The sequence below is a fragment of the Pinus tabuliformis genome, chromosome 7 (assembly GCF_031772625.1).
Source record: "Pinus tabuliformis cultivar Carrire ecotype Pingquan chromosome 7, CPIR1, whole genome shotgun sequence".
Taxonomy (NCBI): domain Eukaryota; kingdom Viridiplantae; phylum Streptophyta; class Pinopsida; order Pinales; family Pinaceae; genus Pinus; species Pinus tabuliformis.
The window spans coordinates 261,546,173-261,562,460 of NC_142293.1; the positions used below are offsets into that span (position 1 = coordinate 261,546,173).

The 16,288-nt window shown below is 37.2% G+C and overlaps 1 pseudogene; it reads right to left on the reverse strand.

Moving 5' to 3' along the window:
• Positions 1-3,106: 3,106 nt before the first annotated feature.
• LOC149246842 (arginine decarboxylase-like) lies at positions 3,107-14,333 on the reverse strand (annotated as a pseudogene).
• Between the last annotated feature and the right edge of the window lie 1,955 nt (positions 14,334-16,288).

The following is a 16,288-nucleotide window of genomic DNA, read 5'->3' on the forward strand; positions in this document are numbered from 1 at the left end:
AAATTAAGGTTCCTAAATATGTGTTGTACATAAAGTATTTTCTATGCATATGGATATTGGATGAAGGGGAATGATGTGCAGTGTAAACCAGCTGTTTTCTTGATGTGGTTGGACAACACTTCCCATTGTTTCCTTGGTGTTAATATTAGTGAATATTCCATCTCTGGTGGAATCAAGGAATAAACTTATTTGGGTTGATTTCTAATCAAAGAATAATGACATTTGATTAGTGCGGTAACAATTTTTCTAATTTGTAGATAGGTAAATACTCATTCTCAAGTTTCTAACAAGTATTTAAGTACTTTAAGCAATGAGTTCACGGTATTTTTCCTTTTGATCATGAGCCACAATGGAACTTGTTATTTTACCTCTAACGTGCCCCACAAACATTGTATGTAGGTATTTAACAATAATTTTCTATGTTGACATATAGTTCTCCAAAATGTTACGCTTATTGAAACTCAAGCCACAATGTTTATCATCAAACTTATATAATCTAATTCTTATTAGTCATGTATTAGTCTTGGGCTTATGGATTTTTGTATGCACCTCATTGTTGTAGAATGTTCATATCCACAATATTGGGTTTGGCTATGTTTTATTTCGTGAATGAGAGTTATGCTAGGGAATGCAGTTAGGGAAGGAATTTTGAAACTATGGATATGCAATAGTTTTTGTAGCTTTTGTGGAGATGTGTTGTACATAAAACATTTTTTGTGCATAAGGATATTGGTTGAAGGGGAATGATCTGCGGTGTAAATAAAGTATTTTTTTGATGTGGTTGGAGAACACTTCCCATTCTTTCCTTGGCATTAATATTATTGAATATTGCATCTCTGGTTGAATTAAGGAAGAACATTATTTGGGTTTATTTATTAGAAAACAATAATGGCATGTTTTCTAACTTGTAGATAGGGAAATCATCATTCTCAATTTTCTAACTAGTATTTAAGTACTTTAAGTAATCAGTTCATGACCTTTTCACTTTCGATCATGGGTCATAATGGAACTTATTCTTTTACCTCTTACATGCCCCAGACTACTTGCATCCTCTCTCCTTCAAACATCAAATACGTGATCTTCGTGGTGATGGGAAAACTTCAATATACATGTTTCTGTACTTAAACCTCTCCCCTCATACAATCTTAATGGAAAAGAACATCATACAACCCTAGGGACATCCCCTTGAGACTAGAAAAGCACTAGTCAAAAAAGAGAGACATCCAAAGAGGATTTACTTGTCTGGAGTTGGTCCACAATTCTATTGGTGCGGATTAACAAGCATAGACATAAAAGAAAATACAAAATTCATCACAAATGGTGATAGGACAATTCGTGTTGATTCTTTAAGAAATAAGATAGAAGGGAAAAAAAATATCTAACTTGAAAATTGATACAATATCAAAATAAATATACCAATGAAAAAGCCAATGAAGATACTGAAGGAGGGAGAAGGAGGAGATTTTCTACTTTAACCACATTCAATATGGAGTTGACTGGCTACAGTGACTCATATTTAGTTGGTTGCATTGATGACAGGTGAGCTTCCTCTTGCTCCTCTAATGAGCCATCATATGCCTAGGAACCATGTAATGTCTTCAAACATGGACTAGTCCTAAAACGTAAATCACCCACAATGGGCCTGTTAGCACTTGAAATTTCACCCCAGGCTGAGAAAGGTAAACCTCAAGGCAACATCAAACCATTTAGCCTCGTAGCTAGCCCTACGGGGCAGGAGAAGGCTCTCTCCGGTCTACCTCGTAAAATATCTAATAGATGAGATGAACAATAAGGTAACACTGATATTAGGCTAGTAAACTGATCAAAGAGTTTGATTTGGGGTTTTTTTTTGGGTTTTTGGTGGCAATTTGAGGAGAGGGCAATTTTGGGTGCGGGGATTGGACACAGTTTCTGCAGGGGGTTCCTTGGGGCGAGGTAGGAGACAGTATTGATGCCTTTGATTTGAGGTGGATGATCAGGAATGAAAGGAAGAGATCTAAAGAGAGAAAACAATAACTTTGAATTCTCTTTAGACAGTAGAAAACATTGAAATTAAACAAACTTAAAAGCAGAGCATGGCAAGCATGAATTCTTACTTTAACACTTCATTTGTTTAATGTGCTGAAGTAAAAGAAGGGAAATGATTCACATAAAACACTTACAAGAACATTGAGAAACACACCATCAACACATGAGTCTACAAGAATCCCAAAGAGGACTGCAAAACCCTGGTCTTCCTTAGCCAAAAATTGCAGAGATACAATGAAATAATAGAATGATAGCTTCTCCCTCAAGAGTCCAACCATGAAAATGAGCAAGAAAGTACATAATATAGATGATCTAACCTCTTTCCCTGCCTCCATGGGTAGAGCTCACTATCCTAGGAGCTGTTTCAACCACTTCTAAACTAAGCACTACAAACTAGGCACTCAAAACAACTTGCCTCTATAAGCTAGGAAACCAATTCATTCATTTAATATTTACCCTTTTCATGAATGAATCTTCTAGAAGTGTTACATAAGAGTAAAAGTGTCTATCAAGTACAATAATTACATCAAATATAATCATAATTCACCCCAAAAAGTCAAACTGGGTCAAACTGCGCTTTTCTGAGCTGTACAGTGCATTTTGGAAAAATCTGCCTCACGGGTCGCGCGCCCCTGCCTGACGGGTCACGCGCCTTTGGAGCCACTTTTGGGGCACTTGTAGGTGGCCAAATTGAGCAAGAGTGGGCTTGTTGGAAAGGTATGTGAGTATACTTTCCAACCCAACTGGAATTTTTGAATTTGGAGTTCATTTGCCCTGTCAAAAATCAAATCTCCCAAGACTACTTTCTGCAATTCAAAAAAGTGGCAGAAAGTCATTTTTTGCTAGTTTTTTGACTTTCTGGAGGCCCAAAACTTCACCAAATCTCAAGTCCATCCATGAGCATGTGTAACTTTGCATGAAAAATATGGAAATGCTGAGTTTTTTCCAAATGGAGTTGCCATGATGAAGGGTCGCGCGGGGGGTGAGACCCATTAATGGGAAAAACCTGCAAATTGCCTGAAAAACCAAAATTTACCCAAAATGCTTAAAATTTTTTGGGATTTGTGCTGTGGCTAGGTTATTTAGTGCCATGCTCCTTTTGATGTGATGCATTCTCAGCCAGAGGTGGAGTGTTGCTTTCCACTCGAGGTGAAGTGTTGTTTTCTACTCGAGGTGAACCACTCTGAATACACATGTTGACATCTTCAGATGCCCTGTGCAAAGGAATCATGTGTTCATATGGAGCTGACACATTTGGGTATGGTCCACCTTGGTGATAGTCATTAGAAATTCCCCGAGTTGCATTGGCTTTCACCAGCTTTGTGTGTAATGTTTGAAAATTTTGTGGCTGCAAGTAAGCATCCTCTACAACCATCTTAGACCGAGAGTCTTCATGTTTTATATCATCCTGTGATACCCTGGTGTATAAAGAAGGATTCTGGGGCCCAATCACAGCATCCACTTGAGCTGCCATTGGTTCTCTAATTCTGTTATCATTAGATGCAGCACCACCTAGAACTTCACCATCCCTACACGACTTCATGAGACGATAAGCAACACCAACACGATCAAAACTTCCAGATGGTGGTGTTATAAGGAATTCATACCATCCAAAATGACACACAGCAACCTTGTCTCTTTCGAGGAGATAACCAAGAAATGTCTCAAATTCTAATGATTGTTGCCGATTCTAGCCAGCTGCATGAAAATAAACCCTAGGCAACTTTGACAACTTCAAGCCCAAAAGCACAATGGAGACTTTTACTTGCAAATGAAGACCTTTAAAAATACAATCATGATCTTTTTGAACTGAAGCAAGCAATAATTTTTCATGATTGAGGGCCTACCTTGAAAAATTTAGCAACTTGTGGTTCCTTGGCAGCTCACTGGCAAATTTCTGTGGAGAAATCCCTAACGGGTCGCGCGCCCTCAACGGGTCGCGCCAGTGTAATTTTTACACTGCTGGAGGTGCCCTGACGGGTCGCACGCCTCTGACGAGTCGCGCCCTTTTGCAGGAGGCTTTTGGAGGCCTTCCCGGTGTCAGAATTGGGTGCAGGATAGCTCTTTGGAAAGGTATTTGAGTCTACTTTCCAACCAAACTTGAATTGTTCAATTTGGAGTTGATTTGACCTATCAAAAATCAAATATCCCAAGACTGGTCAAAAAGTGCCAAATGAGGCTGCCTCAAGGAAGAGTGCTGTTGCAGTCAACTTTGGAATGCCTTCCTCAACTGAAAATTGAGCTCATGATAGCTCATTCGAAATATATTTGTGTCTAGTTATCATTTTACCCATCAATAAAATCATTTGGCCAACCAAGCTAGGAGAAAACTTGATTTTCCCAAGGTCACTTCAGAGGTGTCTTTGATTCTCCTGAGGCAACGGTATTCTTGACATTTCTCTCAAACCATGACACCTGTGCAAAACGTGAAGGAGGGTTTTCGTATTTGGCATGTTTTGGAAAAAAACCTCTCTCAGTTTCCCAAAATTCATCTTTGATTTCTCTAAAACATCTTTTGAGTGAAACTTGTCCCGATGTGTGAAACAATGAACTTTGTCGAAGTGAAGCGAAATGAAGGGGATAGGGGGCTTCTAAATTCTTGAGGAAATTTTTGGGAGCAGGGAGAGATGTTAGGGAGCAGGGGAAAGTGGAATCTCAGAGATTGAGTGAGGGGAAAGGGTCCAAAAGGGCAAAACACAGGTCCAACCTAGAAAATTGCCAGGTTGTAGCTAGAAACTAGGGTTTGTGGAAAAATCAGGAATTTGGCGGATCTAAGGGATGGGAAGTTTTGATAAGGTACTTTAAGGATAGGGGAAGGTGTATGAACATCAGGATACAAGTTTTGCTAATGATTTGACTGTCCAAGAGAAATTGGCTTCAAAACCCTAGGGGAGGGAAATGACCTTGCCAAGGCACAACTGAAGTATGAACAAGGTGTAAAATGACTCATTAGACACTGACATGATAATGAAAACCCTATGAATGATGATAGACTCAGCTAAATGATGACATAGACTGACATTTGGACAACTTTGGAAGAAGTAAAAGCAAACCCTAGACCTAATTGCTAGTGACCAAATTTTGCTTGAAGACTCACTGAAATGACAAAATTTGACCTTGACACTTCAAAATAACTTTGTAAGAGCATGTTTGATCACTGGAGGAAGGCTGGAAAGACTGACACTAACAGGGCCATTACTGTTTTTTCATTTTTGGCCAATCCAATGTCCATTTCAAGTAGAAATTCACATTTGAAAATTAGGGATCTAAAATCAAGATTTCCTTTTTATCAGAATAGTCTAGAGCAGGTCGACTGACTTTCTAAATCTTGGTTACAACCAAATAAAAGGAACTCACCATTCAAAAACTATAGAATGGCATGTACAATTAACACTAAGAAATGAATTTACATCTCCAGTTCCAAACATGGTGGTTGTTTTTGTTGCTATAAAACCCTCTATGGATGAAGAAATCACTGAAATACCTAACTATACCTAATCCAACTGAAAATTCAAGGAAAATGAATGGTTTGTTTTTATCAACGGACCTAGAGTAGGGTTACCAGGTATCATGGTCATGGTCGTGGTCATGGTCATGATGAGGAGGAGAGGTATGGTAGATATTTGAATGTCAAAGGAATGGTTTTAATGTTAGAGATAACAGAGTCTAAGTCACAGTCATCATCCAAGTGTAGGGAGTCCTAAATGCGACACTTGAGAGAACCGAACATCATGTTGGGTTCATGCATCAACAAATGAAGAAAATTGGTTGACGTTCCACCACTATCATCATCAATTAGGAAATTTTCCACCTTGCCATCACTGTCACAGGTGAAGTGTGACAGAATGGCACACAGAGTAATTCGTTCGTTGAGCCTATGGATAGGCATCAATGGAAAATGTTATCACTCAGATTTTCCCTTAGAAGTTATCAAAAGAAGGGACACTCCGACGTAACCACAAAACAATCTTTTAAGTACAGAATCAAGCCAATTTGTACTCAGGAGGGCTATCTCTTTATGATTTAGCTTTGTTTTAATATGATATTAGGCTAGTTATGAAAGCTTGGGGGGTTTTGAATTTGTTTGGTGGTGGAATTCGAGAGTAGATGGATAGAACAAGGTATTTCAGGCCATTGGGCTATGGAGTCAACTTAATGATGGCTTAACTGGATCAAGTTGATTTAACAAAGGAGAAATTTCATAGGGCAAGATAGCCAAACAAAAGACAAATGATAACTTCAAATGGGTGAAATGGTCTTGAATAGGGAGGAAGGGCAACTAAGAATCCTTCATCAGGGTCCAAGATGAGGGAAAGTGGGTGCTCATTAACAAAAAGAAATTAAGAATTCTTTGTTAAATGGTCACAGTGATAAACTATGAAAGCAGGGAGCAATTATGAATTCCCTACCTATAATAGCGTAGAAGAAAACATTAAGAAAATAAATGATTTTAAAGACAGAATGCAGTAAAGCTCTTTCTGAAATATAACTTTTCATTTATCATTCAGATATGAAACACATATGAATATTTATTAAACCAAAAAAACTGTAAAAACACAGGATATAGAGTACTTATTTGTTTCTCGTTTGACACAAGTATCCTGTAAAAGTCCTTTGCTTTATTACTTTGTTCTAGCCAGCCATACAAAAGTTGTTCAACAACACTTCAATTCCAAAAGTAAATTGTCTACAGAAATGTCTAAGAATCCACCCCTAATACTTCGAATAAAGAAGTATTTATACAAAATTTACATCAAAATATCTCATAACTAAATGAGATTTATTTTAGGAAAATAAAATATCTATTTTACACTAATATAGAGACAGATGGTCTCAAATATAGAAACAGAAAGTGAATTGATTGTGTTGTCCCTGTTTTCGTTGAAGGAGCTGGAGGCAGGTCCTATGAACGTGCATCTTGTTGTACTGCTAGTAATTCTGTGTTGGACGCATGGTTTGATCTTTCAACGGATACTCTTTCACATGCATTTGACACTCTCTACCTATTCACTAATATTCATCTTTTTTACCAAAATTTACTATGGTAAATATTTCTATTTACCTCACTTTAGTCATGGTAATTTATAGGATGTCAGTCATGCTGGTCCACCATTTTTCCTTTGGTATAGTCATCCTTGTCAATTTCCTGTAAATTTCATCAGCCTCAGTATATTTCACAAAATTGGGTTGCACTGGGAATAGGTGCTTCACTTCATGTTCAATGTAAAAAAGGTTCTCCAAACCATCATAGAGAACTTTCCTTGTGGGCAATGCCTTGACTGCAGATGAACTGGCCTGACTGTCAGCTTGCTGATGTAATTTGTTGATGTAGTCTATCTGAACCATTAGCCTATCATTGATGACTAAAGGACTTGGGAGTCCCTTACTTATTAAGATGTCAAATTTCTTCATGAATTCATCTATATCTTCTTGCATGCTTTGACATCTTCGTTCCAGGCCTTGCATTAGATTTCTTTTGGTTAGAACTTTCTTTAGTTCAAGGATAGTAGCAGTCCTATCCTGAATGTCTAGTTTCTCTAATTTTTGCCTATTTTTATTGTTTAGAAAATTTATTAACTGGACTGCTTCTTCAGGCTTTCTACCCAGTTCTTCTTTGGTGTTCTCAATTTCTTCAAGAGTAGGCTTAACTAAATCAATCTGTTCAAAAATAATTTGGATTGATGGCCAAATATCATTAATGGAATCAATGATATTGGTCCATAATATCTTCCTGAACTCTTCTAAAGGCCTGTCAAATGTTAGGTCCTTCTCTAATGCTTTTATTTGCTCTGTCATGCTCTTGTTTTTCCTTCTTTTCTCTGCATAATTTATCTTTGATAAATCATATTTTTGTTCCATGACAATGAATTTCTCTTTTACTTTCTACAGCTCTGTGACTTGGAGTTTCATTTCTTCCATGGACTTAATTATGTCCTCTGTGCTGTGTGTTGATGTACCTACCTGTGATGTACCTGTTGTCTCTATCGGTGAAGTTGTTGCTAAAGGAATGTTTGGTGCTAAAACAGTTGCAAGTGTGGAAGGGACTATTGTTGAAACTATTGGCACTACAGTTTGAGGCTGTGTGGTTGACTCACTCTGCCTTGACTGTACTGCTTTCTCCAATTCCTGCTTTGTTTCCTTCAATTGATAATTTAACTTAAGGACCAAGTCCATAAGTTCTTCTTCATTTTTCTTCTCTATTACTTCAGCATTCTGAGGGTGAATGAGTGGTGGAAGCTTCAACTATTTTATGAGTGCAGCTATGTCTTCATTCTTTTTCTTAATTAAGCTCTCTGCTGCCATAACATATTTTGTGTCATGGCCCAACTCAATTACCAGCTCTTCCAATGATTTTATCCTGTTATCCTTTGCCTGTGAGAAGGCTTTCTCTAGATGCAATTGGGCTGTAGTGTTGCTCAATGAACTTTGCAATCTATGAGCCATCATTGCTTTGCTGGTCAGTGTTGAGTATACCATCTCACCTGTTTTCTTGTGTAGTTCAATTTTATCAATAGGGTGGATGTCTTTAGCCATGACTTCAAAATTAGTTTTGAGAAATTCTGCCAAGGATTTTGGTTACAACACTGTGGGTTTTAAGAAACTCATTTGCATTTTTCCTTCTTTGATGTCAAAGGTTGACATCAATCTGGTTTTGTTTTAAGGGGACATCTTTAGGTACTGAGAATAGGCTTGGGCCTTGTGTTTCTCATTCTTTGTCTTGATTTCCTTAAACTTTCCTTTGATATCTATAATTTTCTTAGATGAAGACCTGAGAGATGAAACTTCTATACTTTGTTGTCTTTCTAGCTCTTGCCTTTGTGAACTTGAGGGTGTCCCACCTATTGGGAATGTATGAAAACTATCTATTCCTTCCTTTATCATGCTTTCTGTAGTTTCATCTATGAACTCCTCCTTTGAATAAGGATTCAACATTTGCCTCTTAGCAAAGGTTTGATCCGTAGGTCTGCTAGAAGGGGTAGCTACTTCCCTATCTCTTTTCAAATTTTTTTCCTCATTCAGAGGAGTCTGCACAACTGGGGGATTTCCCATATTTTTAGGAGCTAGGTGTGGCTATGGTGGAGCTCTTTCTTCAGAGATTTCAGGCTGCTCTGATACCTCTAGCTGTTCTGATACTTGTGGTTGTCCTGTTTGTTCTGACGTAGGAACACTAGTTTCCTGTGTTTGTTCCTGTGATGGCTCTGCTGTGGGAGCACTAGTTTCTTGTCTTGGCTTTGGAGAACTTTCAGCTTGTACCTATACAAAATATTCCAGGTCAAGTCTCTTCTCCAAATCTTTCATCACATTCTCAACTTAAACTTTATCACTATCTTCCTCCATCAATGTCCCTTTTCTCCATTCATTTAAATTGGCATATTGCTCTATCTCAGGGATTCTGTGATGGATGTAGGGTGACAGCTTATGTTTTATCCTCCTATCACTGATGAAACCATGAGGGTCATAAATCCAAGCAAAGCTTTTCTTTAGTCTCATTGTTGTTTCTATGATTTCTTCTGCTCTTTTCCCTGCTTCTCTATTGTTGCACACAAATGGGCCTAAGTGGTCTTTGATCCTCAATTGGGCTTTCTTCTTTTCCTTGGTGAAATGAATTTGGTTAGAGTTTAACATTTGCATGTAATATTCCAGGGCAAACAATCTCATAAGAACATACTTAGGTAGCTTGAAAGGAGGGAGTTCACAACCATAGATTCAGATCTCAGTGTGATTCTGGTACAAGTACCAGTCACCTATCTTGTACTGCTTTGATAGTTGAAGGATTCTCTTGATATCATCACTGATTCTTGGGGGAGGATGTCCTATCAGCATGGTGGTTACGGGATAGAAAAATTGATCTATGAATTCATTGTATGAATAGGGAGACGTGTATGAGTAATCGCAGATGGAAGTCCAGAAAATGATTGATCTAGGATTACCTCTGGTATCAAAATTATTCACAGAGAATGAGAATTTGTTAGTTTGGTAATACAGGAAGAGGTGATACAAGACTGTGGAATACTTGAAAACTCTCTCATTTTCCAATCTCATGAACTGGTCATGGATTTTTTCAGCTATGAATGCAACATAGTCATACTTGGCAGCAGGGGGCTGGCCAGGGGTGAAGATAGTCATATAAGCAAAGGTTATTTCATTCACATATACATTGCTCGTGAAACCAATAATACAAGCAAACATGGTAATAATATCCCTCCCTAAGCTTGTAAAAGCACCTGTCATGTAGGGTGTAGGGTTTTCTTAAATGTATTGTTCTAACATGAACATTTGGCAAACTCCAACGATCTCTAAGCTGGATAGTTTGGAAGATTTGTCAAGTAAATTAGCAATAGATAGAGGGGTAAGGTTCTGAATAGGTTTCAACTGAAATATTTCATTGATGGAGTCTGCTATAATGGTAAAAAGGATTTGCTGGTCAGGGGACATTACAACTCTGATATTGGGGTTATAATTGGCATGGCACTGGTGAACAATGTCTGGGAAAATGTGCACAAAAGGGAATTGTTACTTTGGGAGATTTGATTCCCAGAGACCAATATTGTCAAAATTATTGAGGTAAAGGTCCCAGTATTTACAATGCAGTCGCAAGGGGGAGTCATCAAATGTGAGGTATTTGATTTGGAAATCTTTATCTACTAAGGGCAGATAATCCAAATCTCTATGACGAGTAGTGATAATAGGTACATTGAGGGCCACGGGGGTTTCCATCTCTGATTCTCGTGGATCCAGAGATGGAAATGGGGCTTTTTGAGTGGGATAGGAGAAACAGGGGTCCTAGGAGTTATTTACTGTAAGTTTCGCAACTGAATTACACTGGAATTTATGGGTTTCAACGTAATTGTAGAGGAAATTTAGTATGTAACAGGGTTTCTAGAAAAAATGGGTAAATACCTATTATGGAGCGACTGGTAATGGTGTATTGGTTGATTGGAGGCACACCGGGGGCTAGAGCGGCGTCAGGAAGCAACTTTCATGGTGGCTGATGGTTTGGGTACGAGTTGGTCGATTTCTATGTATCGGCTGCACGCATGTGTTTTTTAGAAAAATGGAAGAAAACAGATTATACTCTGTTTTTTATGCAAAGTCAATCTTTTGGCAGGCTTTGTGAAACGGTCAGGTTGCGTCAGTGGGATGATTTGACGTTTTTTTTCATTTGTGGGGAGGCAGTAAGTAGGTTTCATTGCACCGCTTATGGGTGGGGAGTGGTTTTTAGGAGGGGACACGCAATTCCACACATCTTTTGACACATAGCATCTGAACTGTTTAAGAAACCGCTCTCATCACACGCTAAATGTCAACAAAAAGGCCCGTGCGATATGCGCGATGGCCGTCAGATCTGAGGGATCCGATCGGATGGTGGTCAGGGTGTTGAGGTGACTGTTGTTTAATGGCAGGGGCCTAACGGTAATTAAAAGATTTTAATTACATCGGGGGGCGATGTGATTGGTTGAAGTTATTAATTAATTCTTTTATTAGTGTGGCAAGGTTCGGGCTTCTTAATTAATCACAGATTGACTAATTAATCCCATTTATGAGCGTTATTAAGGTTATTTCGCAACCAGTGGTGGGATATATAGTTTATTGGGATTTATTAACAATAATACAGGTAAGGGGTAATTCTTTTCAGGAATTAAATAATAATACAAGTTAAAAGTTAATATGACTTTAAAATATGAATCATGCTAAGTTAAATGTCTCTAAAAATGTATTTCATCATACAACACTTATACCTTAGGCTAATGATATATGAGGCTTTCATGTAGATAAAATGTTTTTTAATTTTCATTTTACTTAGGAAAAACTTTATAAAGGGAATGAGTGACTTTATGAAGGGGTGAATATTGATGAAGGGGATTTAATTGCTTTAGGCATTTCAAATTATTAGGCCGAGGGTCTGGTCCCTCCAAAATTCAAAGAAATGCTCTGACCCCCTTTAACTTGTATAGGTACCTTTAACACTTAGGGGAAATTAGTGAATTTTTAGGGAAAAATGGAGTAAGGAAGTTAATTAATTTGACTTTGTCTCCGTGATGTGTTGTCTCCAATATGAGTTGTACTTTGTCCAAGTGATGAAAGAAAAAGATTTGAGCATTAAACTTAACCACTCACCACATATCTATTCTGCAACCATCATCTACTTACCCTACCTACTTTATCTTAGCATTTTCACTTCTTTACTAGGGTGCACTTAAACTAGAAAACCCTTTTCACACTTTCTTTTCTTTTAGATAGTGATATCTATATAAATCTACACTTATTACATCCAAGGGCTTAGATTAAATTGTTGAGCTCCTTTTGTTCACTCTACCTATCTACTTATCTGCCAAGATTGAACTGTTTGGTCAGATTTTTATTCTCTATATCTAAAACATGAAATTGAAAACATGGAACAACCAAGATTAAGCTATTTGGTTACCATGGATTGTGGCCTAAGTAACAATTTGCACACAATATTTATGCATAAAGTAAATAGTAGTGGCATTTAGACTTGCACACTTTCATGGTCTTTTTCTTTTTGTTGGGGTTCATTTTCTTTCATTCTTTGACATTTTCTTTATTCTTTTTACCCTTTTATTCTTTTTCTAGGGTATACCCTCTTTACATTTTTTAAGTTTTTATTCTTCACAAATATGAAAAACATTTGCAACAACAAAAGGTATGAACATATTTCAGAGTTAAACCAAGTCAATCATGATATATGGCACCTATTGGTATAGGGGTATAACAGAAACAACTTCCCAATTTCCCAGAAGTTAGGAATTAACTTGAATATTGACATATTTATGTGACACATGGCAGGCCCTTCTGCGACAGGAAAAGATATGACATCCACATCTCGTCTACAATGGCTAATGGTTCAAGCCTTAAGTTCCCTTCTTTGAACAAATCTAGGAACCTTGCTTTCATATGCTCTGTGTAGATTTGGTTGTTGTGGAAATCCCCCATGGTAGTATTATCCATGACTTTTTTATACTCACCCATTAATTTCTTAGGAAAATTGTCCACCAGAGGCTTCAGATCCGTTCCAGCCACAACTGCAGATACAAAGTCCTTTTTTCATGCATAGACACAACATCAAACACTAGAAGAGAATGGTGTGAAACCAGAGCTCTCCCACATTCAATGCATGTGATGAGATGGTTTACCCCTTCCTGGTTATAGGCCACAGGAACTTCCTTGACCATAGTCACTGCATATGCTTCCAGACTATAAGCAACAAACATATCAGATCAAGAACACTTGGTACCTTCATAATCAATACCAAGCCCTCCTCCAATGTCAATGATCTTCATATTGGTGCCTAGCTTAACAAAATCACAGTATATATACATCACTTCACTCACACCATCATTAAGAACTAAATGCATGGGATCTAAGACATAGTATGTAAAAGAAGAAGCTCAAGACAATCCAACATCCCCAATTTCTGCAATTTCCAAACAATGCCAACAATTTCCAAACTCGTGAGCCTAAATTTTCCCTTCTCACTATATGTGGCGCCGAAATGGCCACCATGTTTGGTCCTTAAGTTGGCTCAAACCCCAATAACATCCCTCATGGTTAACTTGCATTTCACACTGAGAATCGAATCCAGTTCTTCTTCTTGCTCCAACAGAATAATGCAATTAAAATTCAAGGGTATGGTAGTAAGCACCAACGAAATATATTCTTCATATTTGTATCCATTACAGACAAGCAAATCTTTAGGGCTTGATTTACACATGGATCCCTTGGCTAGCAACAACTCTAGTTTCGACCTAGCTTCAAGCCCAAATTCATAGGGCTTCCCAAACTCCACAATGTTCTCCACAACATATTGATATTGATTGCATATGTATTGTAGAATCAAAGGTCGATTGCAGAGATTCCAGCCTGTGCTTCAGCACATCAGGAAACCTAATAATAAGAAGTGCTGACATTCCCAGCCCTCCCAAATATTTGGAACCAACCACCTTCTTGATGATCTTCATCACATTGAGGTTGATAACATCGTTCATCACATTGAGCTGATAACCATGAGGTCGAATAACCTCGTTCCCATTATAATTCAACACAAAATATGGAGCTACCCACCCATTGAATCTATACAACACAAAATAATGGGCAATGGACCAGGAGACGGGTGTAGCAACAATGCCTACATCGTTTCCATTAGAAAACAAGGGGTTGGGAAAAATCAAAACCAAAAGAATAGGAAGAGATCCCTCCCTGGGCAAGCCATAGATACAAAGGGGGTTATGATGGGGAGACTCCACAATGCCTAAGCAAGCTAGGGGAAGCATCCCTGCCAACATTTTTACTCTCTCTCTTGGGATTTAGAGTGACATGGGTCATTACTCTAACGAACTTCCAATGCAGCATTTAATGTAACTACTTATGATGATACAACGACGATTTTTTTTATCATGTAACACATCAAATCAATGGAACAAGAGAGTACACAATGGCACATAGGTGAGTTCTTCTCAGAGGGAAACACACTAAGCATATAGGGGAGTTCTTCTCGAGGGAAACACCTCATGATGTAATTATTAGTTTGAAGTATTTGCTAGTTTTTAACATTGACGTTAATCAATACAAAACAACACAAAGGCATGTGTCTATTTTGGAATAGGGCTTCCATAATTTTAATTTAATTATCAATAATTATTAGGTGAATTTAACCTCCACAAAATATTTTAAAATATTCTTAGTTGTATACAAAAATCAAATGTTAAGATTTATATCCAAAGTAGTTATGCCCTTTTTTGCATTTTCAATTAAACTGGTTAATTTAAAAAAATGTCATATGAATGAGTGTCATATGAAATGACTCATGGTTAGTGGACATATAGTGAGGGTGAATCTCCATGGTTAAGAATATTGTCAAGTGATATTTTTTAATGTATAAATATTTAATTTATATAATAATAATAATAATAATAATAATAATAATAATAATAATTTATAAGTTAGTTAATTTTTATGATTTTTTGTAATTTAATAATTTGAAATGTACCATAAATAAGTGTTTTGATGTTTATTATAAATAAAAAATTTATGTTTATCATAAATTTATGTTTATATTTTATTAGTGTTTACTAACTATTTAATTTATATAGGTAAATTAATTGTTATTAAAAAATCATAAAAACTTAACTAAAAAACAAAAAAACATGAAAATAATTTAACAAAAATTATAACTAAGATTAATGAAAAAAAATTTAGTTATATAGAGTTATTGAAAATGCAAACAATATAACCAATAAAAAATGCAAGATGGAACAAGGAATAGTGACAAATATAAAACACCATATTGCATGAATGACTTTTCAAGAGAGAAATACTCCTATCACCCTTACAGGAAAAAATCTCCTTTCCTCGTATGTGCATCTATTTGCTTGCTTAAGGCATGTATCGTTTACCCCTTCTTTGGGATTCACCTCCTCTAGGGAGTTGGAGCTTACTTATATGGGTGGGGAATGTTTGTAATGAAGGGCAGGCTTATTTCCTTTAATGAAACAACGGATTGCAATGTAGGAAATTCAAAAACCTGTGGGTAGGAATGGCTTAGGACTCATGACCTTAGCCCATTGAATTCGATATAAGGTTGCAAAGTCTCTCAATTTTGGTCGATACATTTCCAAAATTTTCTCCACTATTTTGTTTGTGGCTCCTTTTCTTCGACCTAAGAAAATGGAATCCAACACTGATGCTGCTCAAATGAATATCGATGAGGATAGTTGGGTTATTCAAATTAACGAATCTTTTGACACACTACAACAAGAAGAGGAGGAGAATGTGAAAGGGTTCTATGTCTCGATGTTTAATGTGCCAAAAGAGTTATTGGGAGACAAGCCTCAAGCCTACATTCCTAAAATGGTTTGCATTGGCCCTCGTCACCATTGGAGATCTAAGATCCATGATATGGAACACTACAAGTTGGAAACTTTTCTTGCAGATTTTAGAAAAAAAAATGAAGGGTATATCAAAGTTTTAGTCGGTCACTTTGGAGGAATTTAAAGAATATGATTGGGAAGTCGGGATCTATTATCACAACTTCATCGAATATAAGGAAGAAACCTTGGCGTGGATCATTCCTCCGGATGCCATTTTCCTTTTTGAGTGTTTGCAGTTTTATGTCAGAAATTTTGACCAAAGCTTCTACTCTAACGTCAAATTGCTAGGACGTGTCTTAGATCTGACTAGCACTAATGCCTTCTACAACTATGTTCTCAGAGATTTGATGATGCTTGAAAATCAGATGCCA